This window comes from Rhinatrema bivittatum, chromosome 1 (genome assembly GCF_901001135.1).
Source record: "Rhinatrema bivittatum chromosome 1, aRhiBiv1.1, whole genome shotgun sequence".
Lineage (NCBI taxonomy): Eukaryota > Metazoa > Chordata > Amphibia > Gymnophiona > Rhinatrematidae > Rhinatrema > Rhinatrema bivittatum.
In genome coordinates, this window is record NC_042615.1 from 411,429,134 (window position 1) to 411,455,004 (window position 25,871).

Consider the following 25,871-nt stretch of genomic DNA (forward strand, 5'->3'; position numbering starts at 1 on the left):
TCTCCTTTTTAGGAATGACTGCCAATGGTGACAGGCACATGTTCGGAAATGGTGTAACAGATGCCTGAATGGGAGGTAGGCAGACGTGCACCGTACTAAACACACACACACACACACTATGATACAAGATACGAGATATACAGTAATGAAAATATAGCTTTATTTACCGCACACATACTTCATTTCCCGTGACTATAATACATACCAAATCAGCATCCTGCCACTCATTAGGTCAGGGAACCCCAGTGCGACCGAAAAACAGCATCAGGTCAGGGAACCCCCAGTGCGACCGAAAAACAGGAGCACACAGCTAATCAGCATCCTGCCACACATCAGGTCGTGGAACCCCGGTGCAACCGAAAAACAGGAGCACACAGCTTCAACGGGAAAGATCCTGCGACACTCGTCAGTGCACAGGTGAGGCTCCAAGTTCCCACCGGAGGACCCTGAACTTTTATAGGGCTTTGTAAACAAGTGTGTGTATGTAGATGAGCCAGCACCTGGGTCTGGGAACCTTTCTGTAGGGCTGCTGGCCAGGCATTCCTCCTCCTGTTGAATCAGGTCCCAGGCACAGACAAGCTACTCTCCCCCACAACCACTTGTGTAAGCCCTACTGATAAACAGCTTTTTGCTTAAAAAACAAGTCCCCAGCTTAAAATGTGACAAGACAGCATAATGTTTGTTCAGAGAGTATTTTATTTAACCCATCGTATTACAAATAGTTGTTTTTGGAATGGGCCAGCCATTCGGCCGAGTGCCAATTCAGTCTCCAACTTCTCTTACATAATGCCCGCATGCCACGTTGCTGATGGTGCATTGCCATTCTTTGCACTCTTTATCTGGCCCTGAACTGGGATTATGAATCCTTTGCAAAATCCTTGCATTATCTTCAGTGCTTTCTGTCAGTTTGGATATAATTCCAGCCAAGGTCTCATTTTTTCCAAGTTGATAGGTGAATGTGCTTTTTCAAACTGCCAAGTGTCAGATTGCTTTATCCTTACTTCCTGTAGCCGGTCTTTAGGGTATCTTGTCAATGGGGGTGGAGCTGTGCATGCTGAACACACATGCTTAAATTTGCAGTTTTGGAAATTTCATGCTGTTTTGTTATATCGCAGGCATGTGTTAACCCGTGACTGTGCTTGCCTTGCTGAAAGCCTATTGGGCAATGACCTTCTTGTGTTTCGTGAGTGTAATCCTTGCTCCGTTGTTTTACACGTCATCTGCTGTATCCATAGGCTTACATCTTGTGTTCCCCATTCCATGAACCGGTTCTTTTCCATTTTGTCCCGGAATTTTTTGTCATAATTGAGCCAGGCCCAGCCTTCGTGCTCTTGGTAAGCTTGTAGGATGTTGACTGCATAGCTCAACATGGGTCCATATTGCGACTGGTCTCGATGTCCCATGACACTTGTCATGTGTAGGAAAGCCTTTATCCAATTCACGATGTTCTTAGGAATTCTCATCTCCTTTTCCATTGATGCTGGACCGTCCTTTGCTTTTTTTCTGTCTTCCGATCTGCGACGCCCGTTCAGAATGCTAAATATATCAATCTATTTTTTTTACAGATTTTTTTTTGCATTTGTTTGGGTACACCCTCCCATAATTCTGATAATGTTGTGAATGCGGGTGGGACTGTCAGAGCTGGAACATGTCCTGTGCCTGCGCTTCACCTTGCGCTTCCTTTCCCCTGACACTGTGTTGTTTTCCGCATTTGCGGAGGCCGTCCTCTGTGCGTTCCCCCCGACCTTATCCCCACCCTCACCAGCATTGCTGTCTCCCATATGCTGTGGTTGGTCTGCTTGGCTGGTGTTTGGTCTTTCTTCAGTGTTTTGAATGTTTTGCGGCCCTCATTTGTCACTCTGGGCCCCTGTGCCATTTGCTCCTTCTCCAGCTGATAATGTAGCACTATTATGTGCTTCCGCTATTCCTCTTTCGTTACCTCTTTCCCATGTCCTTTTTCCATTTTCATTGTTCAATCTTGCTGCTCACTGAGCCTGCCCTCCTTCTTGATTGGTGAATGGCCCCTGTGGTGGTGCTGGCCAGGACCACCATAGTGGCTGGAAGAATTGCTGGCTACTTAACTTACTGAGGCGGCTCTTACTACCCTTAAACACTAAGGGCCAGATATTCGTACTTACGCGCGTGTGTAGATTTGTGTGCGCAACCCGGCGTGCACAAATCCATGCCAGATTTTATAACTTGCACGTGCAGTCGCGCGCATGTTATAAAATCTGGGGTCAGCGCGCATCCCGGGGCTTGCGCGCGTCACCGGGCTTATGCAAAATAGGCTCGGCGCGTGCAGGAGCGGGTTTTTGGGGTTACACGGGTAATATACGCATGTAACGCTTTTAAAATCCACCCCTAAGCCTGATACTTTTGATGCAACTCCAACATTGCTCTCTGCTTCCACGGTAACAGTTAAGGGAAATTGGATTCAAACGGCATCTGAGGGCCCTGACTTTTATGGTCTGGGAAACTGATAAGCACACTGCAGAAGATATTGGTATAAGCTTGCTGGGCAGACTGGGTGGATCATTTGGTCTTTTTCTGCCATCATTTCCATGTTTCTATGCTTCTATGTAACGTGGTTGCAGGACCCTGCCCTACACCCCATCATGGTAGGACACTCTGTGATCTTTTGTGCTAGAACCTCTAGTGCTTAATGAAATAGTAATGGCGACAACAGACAACCCTGTCACATACCACATAATACAGAAAAATGCTGGGACCTTATGTGCATTAGTGAATATCCTATCTGTAGGGTTATAATAAAGAGCCTTGACTCAGCCAGCAGAGCATTCTGGAATTCCAAATATTCTCAAAATCGAAAACATAAATGGTCACTCTAGCTGTCAAAGGCTTTCTCAGTGTATGATGCTACCAGTAACCTAGGCACTTTGTCTCTTTTGGCTAAGGCCATGACATTAAATAACCAGCAAGTAGCCATTGAGAGTCACCCCTTAACAAAGCCAGTTTGATTGAGGTTAATCAAGTTCTTCAGAGTAGATACCAAACACATTTGAAGCATCTTCACCAAAATTTTAACATCAGTGTTCAATAATGTGATAGGGTGATATGAACTTGGATCTAATTTATCTTTGCCTTTTCTATGAATCAGCACATATCAGCATCAAGCAATGAGCTTTCCATCTCATGGAATTGCTGCAAGTGAGTAAATACTCTCAGCAACCCAGGACCCAATTCAGGAGCAAATCTTATATAAAATCTGAAGAGTACCCATCTGGCGCCAGGCACTTTCCTTTAGGGGAGCCTTATTGTGGCCTTAGCCACTTCTTCCAAGGCAATAGAGGCAGCTAATCTATCTCGTAACACTCAGTTAACCTTGGCAACTGAATTTCTCTAAATAGGCAGCTACCTTCTCTAGACAGTTATTTGCCTTTGAGTTGTTAAGCTCTTTAAAGTAATCCCAAAAGATGTCATATCTCTAAAAGGTGGTGCCTGATCTCCCCCCTATTATCTCTGATTTCACAGATATGTCTCTTGGCAACTCTTCTGTATATGGAGTGGGATAATAAGGTCCCCATTGGGTCTCCATGCTCATAAGGACATAAGGCTTGCCATTCTTGGTCAGACCAAGGGTCCATCAAGCCCAGTATCCTGTATCCAACAGTGACCAAGCCAGGTCACAAGTACCTGGCAGGATCCCAAGGGATTCCAAGCTGTTTATCCTAATATTAAGCAGTAGATTTCTTCAATGCTACCTTAATATTTGTTAATGGACTTTTCCTCCAGAAACTTGTCCAAATCTTTTTTAAATGCAGCTATACTAATAGCTTTCACCACATCCTCTGGCAATGAATTCCAGAGCTTAATTATGCGTTGAGTAAAAAAATAATTTCTCTTATACATTTTAAATATTATCCAGTAACTTCATTGTGTGTCCCCTGGTCTTTGTATTGTTGAAAGAGTAAACAACTGATTGATGTTTACTCATTCCATTCCACTCATTATTTTATAGACCTCCTTCATATCTCCTCTCATCTGTCTCTTCTCCAAGCTGAAGAGTCTAACCTCTTTAGCTTTTCTTCATAATTGGGTGAACTGGGAAAATTGGCAATGCCATCATTAAGGGCCCCTTTTAAAATACCTCTACTTATGCGGTAGAAGTATGATTTGCATACACAGGCACACACTCACAAAATTCAGCACAATTGACAAATGGCCAGACTATTTTATAACTTGCATGCATAGATATGCGTATGTTATAAAATAGCCCCATCCCTAGACACGGGCCAAAGAGTAAGTGCACATGTGTGCCCACATATCAATATGTTGAAATCTTCTGTCATATGTACAGCAGCAGCCAAGAAAGCACATAGAATACTAGGGATTTTTAAGAAAGGAATGGAGAATAAAACAGAGAATATCATAATGACTCTGTATCGCTCCATGGTACAAGTGGTGAGGAGTTGGCCTTAGCATCTCTATGCTCTAAATGCATTCAAAAGAAAGCGAATTGACAGTAAACAGCCAGTAAAAGTGTATAAGCCAGAGTAGTTTGAGGTAACATTGACTGGGCAGGACAAAGTCAGGCGAACGCAAAACCTTGCCAAAGTGCCAGGCCTGAACCACTAGCCAAGGATGCCATCCCAAGAAAGCATCCTATTTGGGGTCACTTCGCTAGCATATGGCGTCCCACATAAGATCAAATGAAAGTATGGAGATGGGAGTATACTGACATCTTCTCCTTGCTTATCAAGGATTGGGATAGTGGCAACCCCGACCCTAAAGATAAGGACCCCACAGGTAATTCAAAGGACAAAAAACCTAAAGTCCTTAAAACAATTCAAAATTGGGTCTCTGTTTTCCCAATATTTATGAGCATTATAGTGGAGAGGGAGTCTGAACAAGCACCATATTTAATATATTACTTAGACACCATATCGAAGGCAGGGATGGGCATGATGGGGTCATTGAGTTCTTTATCTCTGGTTGGATGAAATGACAACTCATAGGTAGGGTGGCCTAAGACAAGCCCTAGTATGCCAACAGTGCTTCAAGGGATCAAAACCCCCTGGTTAGTGCAGGGAAGTGGGACACGTGCAAGCAGTTTAACGCTGGCCACTGCAAATGGAAGCACTGCAAGTTTCAACATGCTTGTTCAAACCCAGTGCAAGACATTCTGCCTCGCAATGCTGAGCCCCAAGCCAATGGTGGCAGCAGGCCCCCCATCTACTGTGGAGCTCTGAGGACCCTAGCCCCAACATCAATCAACAAGGAAGCCATGCAACCATGGCTGAACAGGTATCCAGCCAAAGCTAAAGCTCGGGAGATCAGCCTTAATTTCAATCAAGGTTACATCATCTCATGCTGCAAAGCAGCCCCTGTGTGCCCCCTTTCCAAGTGCACAATGCTAGGTCTCTGGCAGCCTATGAACTCATAGCTGACAAGAAGATTGCACAGGAGATCAATCTGGGTAGGCTAAATGGTCCTTTTCAGTTCCCTCCTTTCCCTGCCATGGTCATATTTCTGTTAAGGATCATCCCAAAAAAAGAACAAGGGTATTCAGGCTCATTCACAATCTATCTTTCCCAGTGGGTAGATCAGTGAATGACATGATTGACCCTCATCTCTGTGCGATGTCATACACCTCCCTTGATCAAGCCATCCAGTCCATCAGAAGGGTTGGAGAGCAGACTCATTCAGTGAAAGATATCAAATAGGCCTTTTGCCTACTACCAGTCCACCCTGACTCCTTCCAATTGTTAGGGCTCAAATTCAAGAAACATTACTATTTTAATAAGTGCACTGGGTGGTCGAGCAGAGGGCAGGATCCATGGATTTAGTGCACTAGGAAAACGACTTCCTTTTCATCAGGGCCTGTTTCCAAAAGGTGGCTCATTAAAAAAAGAAGGTCCTTATACATCCATCATCTTTCTAAGCAAGAGCTAGACATGCAGGCCCAGAGATCAAGGTTGCCTGAGGAGAAGTTATCAAAGATGAGGGACGCTCTTTAGGACATGTGTGGTGGGCAGAAAGAACCAAGGTCTCCTTGGTTTTGCATACCGTGTTATTCCTATGGGCAGGACCTTCCCTAACAGGCTTGTGCTGGCCACTATCAGGGTTACAAAAAACCCATCACCACATATACATTAGCAATGCCATAAAGCAGCATCTAAGAATTTGGAAATGGTTTCTATAAGAATTTAATGGGATGACCTTTTGGCAGGATGCCCCTAAGGGGCAATGACAACCTGCAGTTATTTATGAATGCTTCTGGGGGCCAAGGTTTTGGCATCTACTTCAGGAGGGCATGACCTTAGGATTGGCATAATAATAGGATTACCAGAGACTTAACTTTCCTGGAATTTTTTCCAATCTTTGTAGCATTGCTAATTTGGGGAAAACACTTTTCTAATTCAAGTATTGTGTTCTGACTATATGCCATACAATAAACAAGTTATCTGCTAAGACTTGGGGGGAGGGGCAATGCACTCACGAGGAAGCTGGTGTTATGTTGTTTGCAGTGTAATATCTCATTTCGCGCAGCACACATCCCACGCAGGGACAACAGCATAGCTCATTCTCTCTCCTGCTTTCAGTGGGTCACTTTCAGACATCTGGTGATGGAAGCAGACTCAGTTGGCACTCCAGTTCCTGCAGAAATCTGGTGTTTTGGCCCCTGATATTTGGAAGATGATTGTGAACTCATCTGCAAACAGATGAGAGAGAATTATTTGTCAGCACTGTCAGATTTATGGGAATTCCTAGTAGGGGCAGGAAGGGAGTTATTGTGGACTGTCTCCACGAATGTATTGATGCAAAACATACTGCAACGCAAGGCAGATGGTATGGCAAGATCTACTATTGCAACTCAGCTAGCTGGAATAGCCTTTTTTTCTAGGGCTCTTGGGTTATCAAATCCCCACTACAACCTTCGCTATAAAAAGGGCAAGTCCAGGGATCCTAAGGTGCCCTTATAACTGCCTAAGACAATTAATACAGGCCCTTGAGCAAGTTTGCTTTGACAACTTTGAAACATGCATTTTTCGCTGCACTTTGCCTTAATGTTTTTTGCCGCCTTACAAGTCAGCGAGCTTTTGGCTCATGCATCTTCAGGCGTGCCACCCTCTGGCGTGGGCATAAGGGATGCCACCCTGTTCCTCCAAAAATTGATCCTCATTATTCACAGATCTAAGACAGGCCAAATCACAAAAGCGGTGGAAGTGGGGCTATATAAATTGAAGAGTGATATTACCGGCCCAATGGCTAATTTACAAAAGCACTTGGCTTTGCGACTGGCCACCAGTGGTGCACTGCTAATTCACAGGGATTCCCACCCCCTAGCCTGCTATCAATTCTCTAAAGCAGTGGTTCTCAACCCTTTTTCGGCCAGATCATACCTGCCAGATGGTTCTCACATGTATGACACACTGAACATGAGATTGTCAGAGGGCTAAATGTAAACATGCATTCTGCATCCACAGGAACCCCTTTGACCCTCAACAATGGGAACAGAGCAGAACTAGGGCTTTACCTGTACAACTCACCATACAAAAAAGATATTTTGGTTCTGATGACATCTCAGTAAAAGCAAAACAATCTCCCTTTACTACCAGGCACAATAGCCTTCCTTATGAAAAGACAGTAATTTACCACCCATGCATGTCCTATTGAGAAAACTCAACAAAGAAGATTGATACAAATGCCTACATGCTAGCAAAATACCTCACCTTGGTCACACACCAAAAACTGACCTTCACCAAGTACAGAAAGACCACAAATTATAAATATGGAGACAGAAACTGGAATGGAAAACCAAAAAAGCCACTCTGTATGCAGTGCAAACCTGGAGAAACAGAAAGAGAATTATAGCACCTAACATAGTCCCAGGATCTGCAATAATACACACAAACTAACCTGCACAAAGTTATACCTGTATTATGGGACACACTCAAACAGTAACAACCCTATCTATGAAAAGGCAACAGTACAAATATTTAACCAGGCCCTAAACACTAATACCCTTCCTATTAGGAAACCAGAATAAGCCAAGCTGCTATAGATCCCCACATAGAAATAATTGTAAAGCTATACTAAGAAATGTTACAAAACAGCTGGTGAATAGAATAACATCGAACAATTAAAAACTCATAAAAATACCAATAAAATATTTCAAAACAGCAGACACATCACATAATACCCAATAATTAAAATAGCAGTCAATCAAGAAAATACATTTAAAAAGCTACCTTTATTTACCCTCTCCAGCAACTCTCCAACTCTTTTCCCTTGCAGGTCAAAACCACCCACCAGAAGCAGCAGTGGCTGCTGAAGCTCTGTCTCACAGTCCTCTTCCTTAGGTACCACAATGAGTCACACACACACACACATACATATACATACACACACACTAAACAGACCCCACAACCAGTCTCTGTCTCACACATACCAGTAACCTCCCTGACTAGTCTCTCTTCCTCACACATACCAGTCTCCTCCCTGACCAGTCTGTCTCTCATACACAGTTACCTCCCTGACGGACTGTCTCTCTCACACACACACGTCACCTCCCTGACTGTCTCACACATACACCAGTCACCTTCCTGACCAGTCTGTCTCTCAACACACCAGTCATCTTCTTGACTAGTCTCTGTCTCTCACACACACTAGTCATCTTCCTGACCAGTCTTTCTCTCTCTCACAGAAACACACCTCCCTGACCAGTATCTCTCTCTCTCTTACAGAAACACATCACCTCCAACCAGTCTCTCTCTCAATCACACACATACTCTCAATCACACTCAAATGCTCTCACTCCCATTCTACCACACACACAAGATCTCACTCATGTACCCAAGCACCCATTCTACCACACACACAAGATCTCACTCATGTACCCAAGCACCGATTCTACCACACACACACATGCTCTCACTCGCAAAACTAGGTTCTCATTCACACACACTCAAACACCCACACCTAGGCTCCCATTCTCACACACACAAACACCCACACTCAGGCCCCCATTCTCACATATAAAAAAAATACTCAGGCTTCTATTCTCAGGCACAAACACCTACACTTAGGCTCCCATTCTCACATACATGCACTGGACCTCACCACCAAACCTCTTCTTCCTTTGCTGCAGGGATGGGCTCCAGTTCTGCTGTAGCTTTACTCCAGAGGGCCGCCTTTTTTGCCGCCATGGGGATGGGTTCCCGTGGCAACCTTGATCCGGCAAGATTGGGCTTCCTTTTCACCGCCACAGGTATGAGCTCCTGTAGAGGTTTTTTTCAGTATAATCAGGCTTCCTCGTCACTGCTACGGGGATGAGCTCCCATGGCAGCCTTGCTTCAGTGGGGTTGGACTTCCTCTTTGCTGCCATGGGGATGAGCTCCCGTGGCGGACTTGCTTTGGAGAGGTTAGGCTTCCTCATCACTGCCACAGGAATGAGCTCCCATGATGGCCTTGCTTCGGCGAGGTTGGGCTTCTTCGCTGCCATGGGGATGAGCTCCCATGGCAGCCTTGCTTTGGTGAGGTCAGGCTTCTTGTTCTTCAGCCACCACCACTGACCTGGACACTGCCACTCCTCCCAGCCCTCCTCAAATCACCCCACTCCCCTGGGCTATGGGATGACCCTTCTTCCTGTCCCACTGGCAAATCAGAGGCTTCCTCCCTTCTTCTACTCGCACAGGTGTACATTAGATCTGCATCACACTTGAACATAAAAGCATCCAGACAGATCGAAACTTACTTTGTACATCAGATTCACATAACTTTACATGTGTCGTCAAAGTAATATACAGAATAATTAGGTGAGCCTGAATTCAGTGCCAGAAAAAATTGTGGAAATGGTTATAAAGAATAAAAACACAAAACATTTAGATAGACATGGTTTAATGGGACGCAGCCAGCATGGATTTACCCAAGGGAAGTCTTGCCTCACAAATCTACATTTTTTCAAAGGGGTGAATAAACATGTGGACGAAGGTGAACCAGTAGATGTGGTGTATTTGGATTTTCAGAAGGTGTTCAACAAAGTCCCACATGAGAGCTTCTAAAGAAAAATAAAAAGTCATGGAATAGGAGGCGATGTCTTTTTGTGTATTGCAAGCTGGTTAAAAGACAGGAAACAGAGAGTAGGATTAAATGGTCTGTTTTCACAGTGGAAAAAGGTAAACAGTGGAGTGCCTCAGGAATCTGTACTTGGACTGGGGCTTTTTAATATATTTAGAAATGATCTGGAAAGGGGTATGATGAGTGAGGTGATCAAATTTGCAGATGACACAAAATTATGCAGAATAGTAAAATCTCAAGTGGATTGTGATAAATTGCAGAAGGACCTTGCGAGACTGGAAGATTGGGCTTCCAAATGACAGATGAAATTTAAAGTGGACAACTGCAAAGTGATGTATATAGGGAAAAATAACCCTTGCTGTAGTTACACAATGTTAGGTTCTATCTTAGGAGTTACCACCCAGGAAAGAGATCTAGGCATCATAGTGGATAATACATTGAAATTGTCGGCACAGTGTGCTCTGGCGATCAAAAAAGCAAACAGAATGTCAGGAATTGTTAAGAAGGGAATGGCAAATAAAACGATGGATGTCAGAATGCTCTATATCACTCCATGGTGAGACCGCATCTTGAATACTGTGTGTAATTCTGGTCGACACATCTAAAAAAAGATATAGTTGCACTGGAAAAAGTGCAAAGAAGGGTTGACCCTATGAGGTAAGGCTAAGGAAGTTAGGGCTGTTCAGTTTGGAGAAGAGACGACTGAGGGGGGGGGGGGGGGATATGATGGAGGTGTTACGGCTAGACTGCTGTGAGGGTAGATGGTGGACCCTTGGGCCGGCCTACCGGTGACCACAGGGCAGGCCGGGAGGCGGAGGCACAATCTGGCAAGGTTTCACCCGGAGCCTGGGGTCCCCCCCGGGAGGAGCCCGTAGGGACCCAGGCCCTTGGGACTTGGGCTCAGCTGAGAATGTCCTGGAGAGCTAGTGTGTAGGGAAGGCAGGAGGTCCAGAGGGAGCAGAGCCGGCTAGAGGTTTGCCAGAGAGTCAGAGAGACAGGCCGGGATAGGAAGCTGGCCCAGAGGGAAACACTCGGGACCAGAGCAGGCGGGCAGTGGTAAGGAAGTCCATGGCAACCCGGGTCAGGACAGGCGGCGGGCTGAAGCGAAGTCAGAAGCAAACCGGAGTCAAGGCGGGCAGCAGGCTGTAGCGAAGTCAGAAGCAAGCCGGAGTCAAGGCAGGCCGCAGGCTGTAGTGAAGTCAGAAGCAAACCGGAGTCAAGGCAGGCAGCAGGCTGTAGCGAAGTCAGAAGCAAACCGGAGTCAAGGCGGGCAGCAGGCTGTAGCGAAGTCAGAAGCAAACCGGAGTCAAGGCAGGTATCAGGGAGTCAACAGGAAACGCAAACAGGAAGCAACTAGTCAGCTAGGAACTTCGTTGCAAGGCGTTTAGTGAACGACTGAACGCCGGTTATATCGGGAGCAGAGCGTGATGTCAGCCGAGGAGGCGGAGCCGAGCTTCCGGGAGCTGGACGTTCAAGAGGAGCCTCTTTGCGCGCGAGACCAGAGGAGATCAGGCCTGCAATGGCGTCCACCACGTGGGAACCGCGCGGATGGAGGGCCTCCCGGGACCTGGGCTGGGCGGAATCCCGCGGCTGCCGGAGCGGAGGTAGGCGGGCCTGAGCCCGATCAGGAGAGGGGCGGTTGGGACCGCAACAGGAGGTCTACAAAATCATGAATGTACTTGAACAAGTTAATGTAAATTGGTTATTACTTTCTCAGATAAAAGAAGGACTAGGGAGCACTCCATGAAGTTAGCAAGTAGCTTATTTAAAAGAAATCGAAGAAAATTATTTTTCACTCAGCGCATAGCTAAGCTCTGGAATTCATTGCCAGAGGATGTGGTTACAGCAGTTACTGTAGCTGGGTTTAAAAATGGTTTGGATAAGTTCCTAGAGGAAAAATCCTTAAACTGCTATTCATTATTAAGCAATAGTTGCTTGAGTTTTATTTAATGTTTGTTTTCTTGCCAGTTACTTGTGACTTGGATTGGCCATTGTTGGAATCAGAATACAGCTCTTGATGACCCTTGGTCTGACCTAGTATGGCAATTCTTATGTTCTTATGTTGTTGCCGCCAGCCAACCTTAGCCTGCAGAATGAGTGCAGGAGGAGAGAGACAGGAATCTGAATGAGTCAGTACACATGGGGCTCTTGTCTAACTTCTCTATTTCCAGCAACATTATGCAAATATCTATGTGGAGTGAGACCACAAGAAATTATAAATAGAATAAGAAGAGATCTCCTGGTTTGGTAGTTATATTACAGTAATGCTTGCTGCTTTTATTGTTAACTTAAGCTGCTAGAGCTCCTCAAAAGGGGCTGGACTTGAGCCTGATAATATGGTGCAGATCCTCAGCTAGAAGATTTTGATTTTAAAAGTAATAAACCTTCAATCATTTCAAAATCCCTCATTCCCATACTCACTGCTGGAATGTGTCTTTCAGTTTAACATTGTGAGAAGTGATTTCCTGATCTGTAAACAGTGAGCTCAATTTTCCATGTATGAAATAACTTCCAACCATGCTGCTGGCAAGAAATTCTACAATCACATTCTGCCAGTCCACACAATGTGAACAAGATCAGGGATCTGTTTTAGTTTTTCCGTTACACAAATTAATTTTCATCTGCTTTAATATATTTCATGTTTATTAGTGTGGCTGACCCTTCAATTTGCCACTAGATGGCCCTAGGTCCCTTATCATCAGGACTAGCAACAGCAGTGATCATAACATGATCAAATTTAAATTAATAACTGGAAGGGGGACAATAAGTAAATCTACAGCTCTAACACTGAACTTTCAAAAGGGAAAGTTTGATAAAATGAGAAAAATAGTTAGAAAAAAACTGAAAGGTGCAGCTGTAAAGGTTACAATTGTTCAACAGGCATGGACACTGTTTAAAAATGCAATCCTACAGGCACAGTCCATATATATTCCACATATTAAGAAAGGTGGAAGGAAGGCAAAATGATTACCACCATGGTTAAAAGGTGAGGTGAAAGAGACTATTTTAGCCAAAAAAACATCCTTCAAAAATTGGAAAAAGGATCCATCTGAAGAAAATAGGTTAAAACGTAATTATTGTCAAGTTAAGTGTAAAACATTGATAAGACAGGCAAAGAGAGAATTTGAAATGAAGTTGGCCACAGAGGCAAAAACTCATAATAAAAACTTTTAAAAATATATCCGAAGCAAGAAACCTGTAAGGGAGTCGGTTGGACCATTAGATGACCAAGGGGTTAAAGGGGCTCTTAGTGAAGATAAGGCCATTGCAGAAAGACTAATGAATTCTTTGCTTCCGTGTTTACTAATGAGGATGTTGGGGAGATACCAGTTCCAGAGATGGTTTTCAGGGCTGATGAGTCAGACGAACTGAAGGAAATCACTGTGAACCTGGAAGATGTAGTAGGCCAGATTGACAAACTAAAGAGTAGCAAATCACCTGGACCGGATGGTATGCATCCTTGGGAAATGAAGGAACTAAAAAATGAAATTTCTGATCTATTACTTAAAGTTTGTAACCTATCACTAAAATCATCCATTGTACCTGAAAACTGGAGGATGGCCAATGTAACCCCAATATTTAAAAAGGGATGTAGGGGTGATCCGGGTAACTATAGACCAGTGAGCGTGCCGGGAAAAATAGTGGAAACTATTCTCAGATCAAAATCGTAGAGCATATAGAAAGACATGGTTTAATGGAACACAGTCAACATGGATTTACCCAAGGGAAGTCTTGCCTAACAAATCTGCTTCATTTTTTTGAAGGGGTTAATAAACATGTGGATAAAGGTGAACTGGTAGATGTAGTGTATTTGGATTTTCAGAAGGCATTTGACAAAGTCCCTCATGAGAGGCTTCCAAGAAAACTAAAAAGTCATAGGATAGGATTACAAACTGGTTAAAAGACAGGAAACAGAGAGTAGGATTAAATGGTCAATTTTCTCAGTGGAAAAAGGTAAACAGTGGAGTGCCTCAGGGGTCTGTACTTGGACCAGAGCTTTTCAATATATATATAAATGATCTGGAAAGGAATACGACAAGTGAGGTTATCAAATTTGTGGATGATACAACATTATTCAGAATAGTTAAATCACAAGCGGATTGTGATACATTACAGGAGGACCTTGCAAGACTGGAAGATTGGGCATCCAAATGGCAGATGAAATTTAATGTGGACAAGTGCAAGGTGTTGCATATAGGGAAAAATGACCCTTGCTGTAGTTACATGATGTTAGGTTCCATATTAGGAGCTACCAACCAGGAAAAAGATCTGGACATCACAGTGGATAATACTTTTAAATTGTCAGCTCAGTGTGCTGCAACAGTCAAAAAAGCAAACAGAATGTTAGGAATTATTAGGAAGGGAATGGTTAATAAAACGGAAAATGTCATAATGCCTCTGTATCACTCCATGGTGAGACTACACCTTGAATACTGTGTACAATTCTGGTCGCCGCATCTCAAAAAAGATATAGTTACGATGGAGAAGTTACAGAGAAGGGCAACCAAAATGATAAAGGATGGAACAGCTCCCTTATGAGGAAAGACTGTTCACCTTGGAGAAAAGATGGCTGAGGGGGGATATGATAGAGGTCTTTAAGATCATGAGAGGTCTTGAATGAGTAGATGTGAATCGGTTAATTACAGTTTCAAATAATAGAAGGACTAGGGGGCATTCCATGAAGTTAGCAAGTAGCACATTTAAAACTAATCGGAGAAAATTATTTTTCACTCAAAGCACAATTAAGCTCTGGAATTTGTTGCCAGAGGATGTGGTTAGTGCAGTTAGCGTAGTTGGGTTCAAAAAAGATTTGGATAAGTTCTTGGAGGAGAAGTCCATTAACTGCTATTAATCAAGTTTATTTAGGGAATAGCCACTAGAGATGTGAATCGGAACCGGAATCGGTTCCGATTCCGGTTCTGATTCACACTTGAATTTTTTTTCGTTCGGCCCGATAGGGTTTTTTTTTTTATCAGTTGCGCCCGAGCCGATAAACAAAAAACCCACCCCGACACTTCAAAACAGCTCCCTTAGCTTCCCCCACCCTCCCAACCCCCCAAAACATTTTAAATTACCTGGTGGTCACGGGAGCGCTCTCGAGCCGTCGGCTGCCACTAATAAAAATGGCGCCGATGGCCCTTTCCCCTTACCATGCAACAGGGTATCCGTGCCATTGGCCGGCCCCTGTCACATGGTAGGAGCACTGGATGGCACATTGTTAAAGATGGCGCCGGCCGTCCATTACTCCTACCATGTGACAGGGGCTGGCCAATGGCATGGATACCCTGTCACATGGTAAGGGCAAAGGGCCATCGGTGCCATTTTTATTAGTGGCAGCCGACGGCCTGAGAGCAGGAAATCGCTCCCGGGACCACCACTGGACCACCAGGTAATTTAAAACATTTTAGGGAGGGGGTCGGGAGGGTAGGGGAAGCTAAGGGAGATGTTTTAAAGGGTCGGGGTGGGTTTAGGGATTATTTTTGTGTGCCGTTTTTCCCGCCCTCCCCCAAAACGATAAGAGAACCCCCTCGAACAATTTCGTGGGGTTTTCCTATCTGTTTCGGGGAGCCCCCGATTTCTGACGACTTTGAAAATATCGTATTTTCAATTGTCAGAAATACGATTCACATCCCTAATAGCCACTGCTATTAATTGCATCAGTAGCATGGGTTCTTCTTAGTGTCTGGGTAATTGCCAGGTTCTTGTGGCCTGGTTTAGCCACTGTTGGAAACAGGATGCTGGGCTTGATACACCCTTGGTCTGACCCAGCATGGCATGTTCTTATGTTCTTATGTTCCACTGAGCTGACTGTGATTGGCTATCCCAAGGGCATAAGGTGGAGCTACAGGTAAAGATAGCATAGTCATTTTCAGTTGGTTTTTGAGGAGTAAGGCGCTGTTTTTCTTTCACCCTGCTGAATTGAGCCCACAAATCCAACATGTTGTTTTTCTTGCATTCAGAAGGAATTCTCTGTCTGATGGGGTCTGCCTCCTTTTTGAAGAGAGAGAGAGAGATTTATAGCTTTTGATCAGCTTTTGGATATGTTTTTCTTGTTTTGGAGAACACCCTGTGCTTTAGAGAGGGGCAACCCCTCAATCCTGAGAGCACAGCCTGGAGACCTGTGAGGAACCCCTCTATTCCTTAGAGAGGAAGCAAGACCAGTGAGATATTTTAGATAGAGACAATTGGATGTTACCCCCTTTTTGTTAGTGTGGAGGTTTTTTCCCACCGCTCTTCACAACTTGAAGGAAGGAGATAGAGAACTTTTGTCAAGACTGGAACATCAGACTTTTCTCCCAGAGAAGTCACACACAGGCCGATTCAGTAAAGTCCGCGGGAGAGCGGACGAACGCCCGCTCTTCCGGTGCGCGCACCGGCCACTCGCCAGTGCGCGCGATTCAGTATGCAAATTAGGTGGTGCGGTAGAAACAGGCAAAAGGAGGTGCTAGGAACACTAGCGCGTCCCTAGCGCCTCCTTTTAGCCTGGAGTGGCAGCTGTCAGCGGGTTTGACAGCCGATGCTCAATTTTGCCGGCGTCGGTTCTCGAGCCCGCTGACAGCCACTGGCTCGGAAACTGGACGCCGGCAAAATTGAGCGTCTGGTTTTCGGCTCGACAGCCGCCGGCCCATTTTCAATTTTTTTTTTTTTTAAACTTTTTTTATATTTTGGGACCTCAGACTTAATATCGCCATGATATTAAGTCGGAGGGTGCACAGAAAAGCAGTTTTTACTGCTTTTCTGTGCACTTTCTGGTGCCGGCAGAAAGTTTCTTAAAGTAAAATGTGCGGCTTGGCTGCACATTTTACTTACTGTATCGCGCGGGCATATCTAATAGGGCCATCAACATGCATTTGCATGTTGAGGGCGCTATTAGGTGCCGCGGGTTGGACGTGGGTTTTTCTCCCCTTACTGAATAAGGGGTAAGGGAAAACGCACGTCCAAGGGCAGGTTAACAGTGCGCTCAGTCCGATACAGTACAGTGCGCTCCGACGGACAGAGAGGAAAGATAGAATGGGATTTGCATCATCAAGATTTGGAGACTCCCAACCGGATCTCCACTCCAAAGGTATCAGGACACAGGCTGAGGGCAAAAGACTGAACTTTGGACAGGTAGGATTTTTTTTGTGGCATGGGGCTCCCCCTTAGTATTCCATAATTTACTGGGCTGTTGGCCCAGATGAGGAGACAGTGGCAAGCTCCCTCCCAAGAGCTAGAGAGAAGGATACAAGCACTCCAGCGGAGAGACAATGTAAATTGTTCAAATGTTCAGTTTCATTTGTGAAAAGTTTGAGGGACAGTGATTGACATTTTGGAAATAATCAGTAAACTTTATTTGAACATCCAGTCTAAGTCCTGCCTGTTTGTCCTTGAGGAGAATACTGCAGCTATGAGATACAGACACAGCAGGAGAAACACTCCATCACCTGGGCCACAAAGGATTTCCTTCCCCCCCAGCAAGAGCTCACTTCCTGGGAGTTGCAGAGAGAAGGGGAAGGATGGAGAGGGTAGCCCTGAAGAAAAAATACTTTCATGGCCCTAGGGGAATCAGCCCTCCCCCCTCCCCCGACAAAGGGATACATTGGTGTTCATTTTTTAATAGTTTTATATATTATCTTATTTTTTTCTTGAAAATTTTAAAGGTAATGCATCTTAAACATTTTAAAATCCATTTGTTCCCATGTTTAGTATTCATTATGCAGTTTTAGCTAATTTTTACCCAAGTTGGAGACTTTTCACAGTGGATCTAGTGAGTTTCTTCAAGTTAGAGTTGGCAACATTGCTATCAACAGTTGACAGATAAGAGAGGGAACTGTGGCACTTGAAGTGCAGATATATAAGCATGAGTAAATTGGGGTGAATAGTAAATTTTGTTAAAAAAATTAGTTGAAATACTCCAGAGCTGACTATATTAGGCCAGTAAGAAAGCAGGAAAGTTGAAGTTAAAAATGAAATAGGGATGTACCTTCAGTCCTGTTTTTAGCAGAGAAGTTTGAATGAAAATTTGAAAGAAGGGAGTTTAGGAAGGAAACTATTTCCTTGGCTGACTGTATCAGTTTAAGGAAAATAGATACTTTTGCCTTAAATATCTAAACCTGAAAATAACATTTTCATTTAAATCTGTTACCACTGAGAAGGGAAAAAAAAGAATCAAAGAGTTGAAACCTCACTGAAGTAAACTCTGATTGACAGAGTCAAGGGGAACTTTGACTGTTATAGCCAATAACTACTCCTTGCGTAAAATAGATTCAGAGAAGAAACTGAAGCCTAAAAATAAGGCTTTCTGACACTCATAGCAGTATCAAAGCTGTAAATTCCCATTAACATAGAGGAGTTCCAAAGGAATATTTAGAAAAATAAAACACTGCAGTTTAGACCACTACAGCTCAATAGTGTCACTTGCTGCCAGAGTGCTCAGTGTGCTGCAGCAGTCAAAAAAGCAAACAGAATGTTAGGAATTATTAGGGATTGGGGAATAAAATGTCATAATGCCTCTGTATCACTCCATGATGAGACCGCACTTTGAGTACTGTGTACAGTTCTGGTCAATGCATCTCAAAAAAGATATAACTGCATTGAAGAAGGTACAGAGAAGGGTGACCAAAATGATAAAGAAGATGGAACAGCTCCCCTATGAAGAAAGGCTGAAGAGGTTAGAGCTGTTCAGCTTGGAGAAGAGACGGCTGAGGGAGGATATGATAGAGGTCTTTAAAATTATGAAAGGTCTAGAGCTGGTAAATGTGAATTGGTTATTTACTCTTCTGGATAATAAAAGGACTAGGGGGCACGCCATGAAGTTAGCAAGTAACACATTTAAAAATAATCGGAGAAAATTCTTTTTCACTGAAAGAACAGTTAAGCTCTGGAATTTGTTGCCAGAGGATGTGGTTAGTGCAGTTAGTGTAGCTGGGTTTAAAAAAAGGTTTGGATAAATTCTTGGAGGAGAAATCCATTAACTGCTATTAATCAAGTTGACTTAAGGAATAGCCCTGCTATTACTGGCATCAGTAGCATGGGATATACTTAGTGTTTTGGGACTTGCCAGGAATTTGTAGCCTGGATTGTCCACTGTTGGAAACAGGATGCTGGGCTTGATGGACCCTTGGTCTGACCAATATGGCAAATTCTTATGTTCTTATGTTCTTAGTGGTTCTTCTACTGCTGGGGTGGCCAACTCTAGGCCTCAAAAGTCAGAAACAGGCTAGTTTTTCAGGATATCCACAATGACTATGCATGAGTCAACTTCACTTAGCCCTAAACACCTCAAAGACCGAACTACTCTTCATCTCCAGTCATCCTGAATGCACTCCCCACCACACACCCCAGAACACAGCCACAGCCCAATACCAGTTGCATGCAGTAAGAGACCTGGGTGTCCTCATTGGCCATCACCTAAACTTCAAACCTTACATTAAGTCTCTCCTCAAGGGAGGCTTCTACAAATTAAATGTCCTCAAAAAACTCAAACCCCTACTCCACACCCAAGACTTCCGTACAGTAGTGCAGACCACCATGCTCATGAAACTGGACTACTGTAACTCCCTCCTACTCAGCCTTCCCACCTCCACCATTAAACCACTCCAGATTCTACAAAACTCCATGGCCAGAGTCATAACTAATACCTGTAAACGGAACATATCACCCCTATCTTAAAGTACCTACATTTGGCTGCCCATTTCATTCCGCTCACATACAAAACCCTCACCATTCTTCACTGTTCATTACACAAACTCAACCATACCTGGCTAGATGAAATGCCTCGCTCCCTCACCACTAACCGCTCCCACTAGAAGCACCCTTGCAGGCACCCTACTCACACCTTCCTTAAAGTCTGCGCATTTGTCCATCACCAGAGAAAGGGCTCTTCTCCATCGCTGGTACCACCCTCTGGAACTCCCTCCCCAACACCCCTACACCTTGAGCCATCCATGTACAAATTCAAAAAAGGAGTCAAAACATGGCTCTTCTACCAAACATAGACCTGATTCTAACAATCATAGTCCTGCACCTCATGTATATTAATGTACTTAAGATGTATATAGTTCTTTGTTACAGTATCTTCCTCTGGTACACAGTTGCCATGTACCCAGTTCCTTTGATTTCATCCTCCTGCCTTTACCTATCCTCCCTCCCTGCCGATTCCCATCCTTGTGCATTGTAATTTCCTCCTTTCAGTTAAATGTAAACCGGCATGATGTGCCTTACGAATGTGGGGTAAAAAAAAGCCTATAAATAAATAAGATAAATCTGCATACAAGGGAATCAGTGCATGCAAATCTATCTCATGCATATTCATTGTCGATATCCTGAAAAACCTAGCCTGTTTGTAGCTCTTAAGGATCAGAGGTTGGACACCCCTGTTCTACTGTATGAAATGCCTGAGAGTTTAACAAGAAGAATTTGAGATTGAAAAATGCTGAGATAGTGATTGTAATAAAACCCAAATGGTAAAGGAAGAATTCTGTCCTACATATTGGTCTCAGAATCCATGGAAAATTAAAATCCAGTGGAATGTTTAAAAAAATTGATACTTAACAAATAAGACCTCTGCGTGAGAATTTTCTGTTCCAATCTCTGAAAAACAATTAGACAGGTTAAACAGAAATTATCCTTTGATTTATTTAGTTCAGGGGTGCACAAATGGGGGGAGTGGGAGGGGCAAATGAGTTTCCAGGGGGGCTGCTGCAGCCAGACATTCATTACTTAAAAAAACAAATAATGTAAAGTTGCTACTCTGAGTCCCCAGGCTGTGAAAGAGTAGCACTTAAGGAGGAACTGCCAGATTGTGAAGTGCTTCTAATCCTGGAAGCTTTCCTCTGGCTTCCTCTTAGTGGAGATGGAGGGGAGGGGATCCAGAAATAATATTAATCTTGCTCCCACATGCTTTCTAAGAACATAACATAAGAACATAAGAAATGCCATACCGGGTCAGACCAAGGGTCCATCAAGCCCAGCATCATATTTTGATGTTCATATTCTGATGTTCTTCTTTCTCTGTCTTTTTCTTCTTGAGAGGAATGCAGAGCCCTAAAAGATTAATTCCAGTGTTTAAAGCTGAGAGTTTTCGCTGATAAATATATATATCTATATATCTATCTATATAGATATCTATATCATTCAGTGGTGGAGGATGTATGTATGACTATGTAAATAATAGAGGTATGTCTGATGTGTCTAGGAGGGAATTTTTTGGTTGTGATGTTGTTTTCCCTCATGTGGGGATTTTCCCACACGGTGGAGATGTGGGATGATAATGAAGAGAGGGCCTATTGGGGGGAGGGGGGGGGGGTAAGGGGAAAGAAAATGCTAGGATTACTCTACTAGAGATCTATATTGTTAAATATTATATTGCTGATACTGGTACTGCAGGGGGTTGGATGTGGTATGAATAAGAGGGGAGGATTCTCTCTGATAATGGTTTATTGCGGTAAATAGCCTATTCAAGTAACACTGATATGGCAGGTATAAAAACTTTTATCCACCTGAATGTGAAGGTGCTGAATTCCTCTCAAAAAGGAAATTGCTGTTTAGGGACGTGGCGCATCAGAAAGCTGACATAATATTTTTCCAAGAAACCCATCTTAGACGAAGGAATGAAAGACTACTAATGTTTGATCTGTTCCACAGCAATTTTTAGCTTCTCCTGGGTCCCATTTTCAATGGGGGTAAGAGCTGGTAAGGCAAAGCAAGGCTTGGCTGGGAAGCTGATTGTCAGATGAGGTGCCCTTTGCTGGGTGGCCTGGCTGTGGACAGTCACACTCTCTTGAACAAACTGGCTATGGAAAGATGCCCATACTTGGGCAGACTTCCCCTGGACAGGTACCTTCTGCAAGGCAGAATTCATCTAGGCAGATATCTTCTACAGGGCTGACTTCACCTGGGCAGGTACCTTCTGTAGGGTTGACTTTCATTTGGGCAGGTACCTTCAGCAGGGTTGACCATCTTGGCAGAAGCCTTGTGCAGGGCTGATCGAATTAGAGCTGGGGACCTTTCCTGGGCTGACTGGATCAGAGCTGGATCCTCACCTGGGCTGACTAGGTCATCTTCTGGCTGCTGAGAGAGGTGGACAGCTGTCTCTTGGTGGCTGAGCGTGGTGGACAGCGCCTCCATCTGGCAGCTGGGAGCAGTGGACAGTGCCTGCTTCTGGCTGAAAGAAAGGCAGAAAAGAGACTAGATGAAGCACCGATGAAGCAGTTCTTCTATCAGGCTAAATAAAACCCAGACTGGTCAGATGGCTTCATAGAATTCCCTTCCAGTGCCTCAGGATAGAGGGGATAGTCTTCACCTATCTAGAAGGTAGAGCTGCACTGTAGTGAAAGCAGATAGTTGCAATGGATTCTGAGCCTGTGTGAAATCAGTCTTAAGACCCAATTTTCTTAAAGGGGTTCACAGCCCACAGAGGAAAAAAAGGTGCAGGCTACTCTCTTAGCACTGTGAGCTGCAGTCATTACTGGCTTATGAGGCGCAGGTGCAGATATAGCTGGGCTCTGGTGGCGTGTTAATTAATTGCTTAGAAACTAAATGTTCTATAGAAGGAAGTAGCAGCACTGTAGCCAGCTTATCTGAGGTTTCATCAACCCTGCATTTTTCAGGGCTGGTTTCTGGAACCATTTTGACTTGTGCAGGTAAGGATTTAAAAAGTTTTTAGACCAGTAGCTATTACTTCAGTTGTGCTGCTTGGGAAATCTGTGCTAGGAGTGGTTGAGAAGCAGTTTTTTCACTTGCAGGTGTTTGGGTAATTGCCAGGTTCTTGTGACCTGGTTTGGCCACTGTTGGAAACAGGATGCTGGGCTTGACCTAGCATAGCAATTTCTTATGTTCTTATGTTCTAACCCCATCCCTGGGTGGGATTGCTATCCGATAGAGCCATAAAAGAATGTATAAGGTCTTTGGGGCAGGGACCCGGGCTAGCAAGAACACAAGGCTGCTGCACAGATAGATAAGCTCTCTCTCTCCCCAGAATTGATTGAAACACTGGTTGGGTGGCTTCACTACAGCAGGTCACTGTCATTTTCCTCCTCGTGGAAGGTATGGAGGGCAAGTCTTCCCTAACCTGCCCAGACCCAGGGTTTCCCATTCCCTGGACCCAGGAGATGAACAGGTTCCAGTATAGCTCCTTCCACTTAAAAGGTTAAATTCCAAAAAATGCACCCAGAGGGGGGAATCCAGATGAGCCAGTGAATGGACTGGAATGGAAGACCCCACCCGACCCTGGTCAGGACCACCAAATAGGGCTTGCTTGGCTCCTCTGACTGGGCCTGTAAAACAATAAAAACTAATCTTTCTACTCCTGTACTTCATACTAACTAAAAGGGACTACCTCCAGAGTTGTAGCAAAGGAGTGGTTATGCATCCTTATCAGAGGGGTGGCCATTCCAGACCATGTAGAAGAAGGGGCTGCATCTGAATGGATCCTCCCCACTAACCATTTCAAATCCTTGCAGTTAATAGCAGTGAGGCTTGGCTGTCCTGGGAATTCCTGACAAGCAGAATTGGGAACACTAACAGGTTGTGTCTTTAGCTCTGTATGAAGGCATTTTACAAGGTCTGGATTGTGCTTCTCTTCAATTGAAAGTATAGGAACAGAGTTTATTTTAACAGGTAAAAACCCAGAAATGTCTTAGGAACCAGCAATGGCATTTATTTATTTAACATTTTTATATATCGACCTTCATGAAAAAAATTCATATCAGATCGGTTTACATGTAACAAGGGGTATAACCTAATCAACCATATAACAAGAGACGAAAGATACATATAACAAAGAGGTTTTAACTTGGAGGGCTAGGATAGCCGGAGATATAGGACAGCATAACTGAATAAATTAGATAATGCAATAATATAAAGAAGAGAGGCATAAATATAATGCCTAAAATTAGTGGTGCAGTTAGTGGTGCAGTTCAAACTAACTTGTCTTGGTGTTGTGCCTGGATGTGCTGGAAATGTTACTGCATCTAAGGTGAGCTTGTCCTGGAATTTTGTGCCCTTGCTCCCATCAGATTGCTTGCTAGCCATCTCTGGTTTCTGTGAAGTGGTAGAAGCCCCACAGTTGAAACAGGAGTCTAGGCAATGATGGGTAGCACATAGATATTTTTTGCACTTCTACTTAAGAGGGTTAAGGAGGTGGCAGCTAATACACTCATCAAAGGTAGGTGGGTTATGTAGCTGATAACCAGTGATATTTCTGGGATAACTTTCTGTGCTGCAGCTGGGACTGGTTTTGCCCTTACAGCGCAAACTACTTTGGCATAGTGTGGCAGCATTAGGTATAGCCTTCAGAGAGACTGTGCTGATTTTTTTTCTGAAACTTCTCACCTTCTCTTAATAGGCCCTAGAAAGAAACAGTAAAAACAGGAAGGAAAGGCAGGATCATTCTAAATTTGGCAGACAGGACATTGGTACAAGGCATTATCTTGGATAACATGTAGTACTGAAACAACATATTCTTTCTTGTCTGTCCAGAGAAATTTAAAATCAGACAAACCGACTTGGCTAAGACTCTGGTAGCCCTTTGTTATGGTTGGCTGGCCTGGACTGAGGGAACACCATCTGGGGAGTGCCATGAGATGGCGGGTCAGGTCTAGGGCCGGTCTTCCACCTAGCCAGACTCGATGCGAAGACATCAAAGCAGGGAAAAGGCAGGATTATATAGGGCTGAGGATTAGGTTGGTGCAGGCAAGGAGGAGGAACTTGGCAAGGCTGGAGACGAGGTTCACTGAAGACTCCTGGTGGCTAAGAGGCTGTACCACAGGCTGAGTTGAATGAGGAGCGGACGTGAATAGCAGCACAGAACAGAGCTCCAAGGAGACCTGTACTGGCATGGAGGCATCATAGTCAGGGTGCAATGAGGCTGCGTAGCAGGTCAAATGGTAGCAGGCTATTGCTGCACACTGAGCTGATACTTTCAATGTATTGTCCGCATTAATTCCATTTCCTTGGTGGGAGCTCCTAGTATGGAATGCAGCATTGTGAACTTATAGTTAGGATTATTTTTCCTTATGTGCATCACTTTGTATTTGTCCACATTAAAGTTAGACCCACAATTCATTAGTCTTGCAAGGTCTTCCTGCAATTCCTCAGAATCTGCTCATGTTTTAATTACTTTGAAAAAAATAAGATGTAGTTCATCAGAAATATTGAGGCCTGTGACTCAAAGCAAGAAACTTGCTAGCATGGTGGAGGGTGGCTAAGACTTTGGATCCCACATTGAAGAGAAGATTCCCAATTTGTCATGTGAAATATATTGTACCTGCTTGTTCCTTGTGCTGCAAGTACATTGATCCATAATCAATTTCATCTGCTTCTTTTCTGCCCATTTGTACACGGTACGGCTTCTCTCTGTAACTTGGAAAGAAGCCAGTAAAAGATGTGATTAATTATGTTGGTGAATACTTTGAATATTTTCCATATATTTTATTTAATTTTAAAATCAAAACAGCTTAAATTTATCGAGGTTAAATATCCAGTGGATGGGAAAATTACCCAGGTAACTTTACTTAGACATTCAGTGGTATTTATCCAGATAAGTCTGTCACTGAATACTAGGAAGGCTACATTTATCTGAATAACTTTAGCAATGCTGATGCAAGTGTGTCCAGCCATCCTCAGCAATGATGTCATCACCACATCACGTGGTATCTCTCTCTGCAGTGCTGTTCGCACATGCACTCCCACATCCACATTGCCGCACCCACCTCTCCATCTCATTCAATTTCAGAAATGGTGCTCTGCCTACTTCTAGCATCCTAGGCAACTGACTAGTCTGCCTAATGTTCCCACCAAGCCTGAACTTCAGACAGCTATTTTTCTGACCAGACTTACCCAACTAACTT

General features: G+C 44.0%; 1 long non-coding RNA gene across 2 annotated transcripts in view; it reads right to left on the reverse strand.

Annotated features, from left to right (window-relative positions):
* The window catches only part of LOC115092035, a 30,994-nt gene extending 5,621 nt beyond the window's left edge, over nt 1-25,373 (reverse strand). The window contains exons 1-3 of one of the 2 annotated variants that reach the window (XR_003856884.1): nt 25,289-25,373; nt 22,065-22,186; nt 6,461-6,673 (exon numbers count right to left, since the gene is read on the reverse strand). This is a non-coding gene — a long non-coding RNA (uncharacterized LOC115092035). Of the gene's footprint in view, nt 1-6,460; nt 6,674-21,962; nt 22,187-25,288 lie in introns of both variants that reach the window. The other variant, XR_003856883.1, reaches the window with a different exon arrangement.
* Between the last annotated feature and the right edge of the window lie 498 nt (nt 25,374-25,871).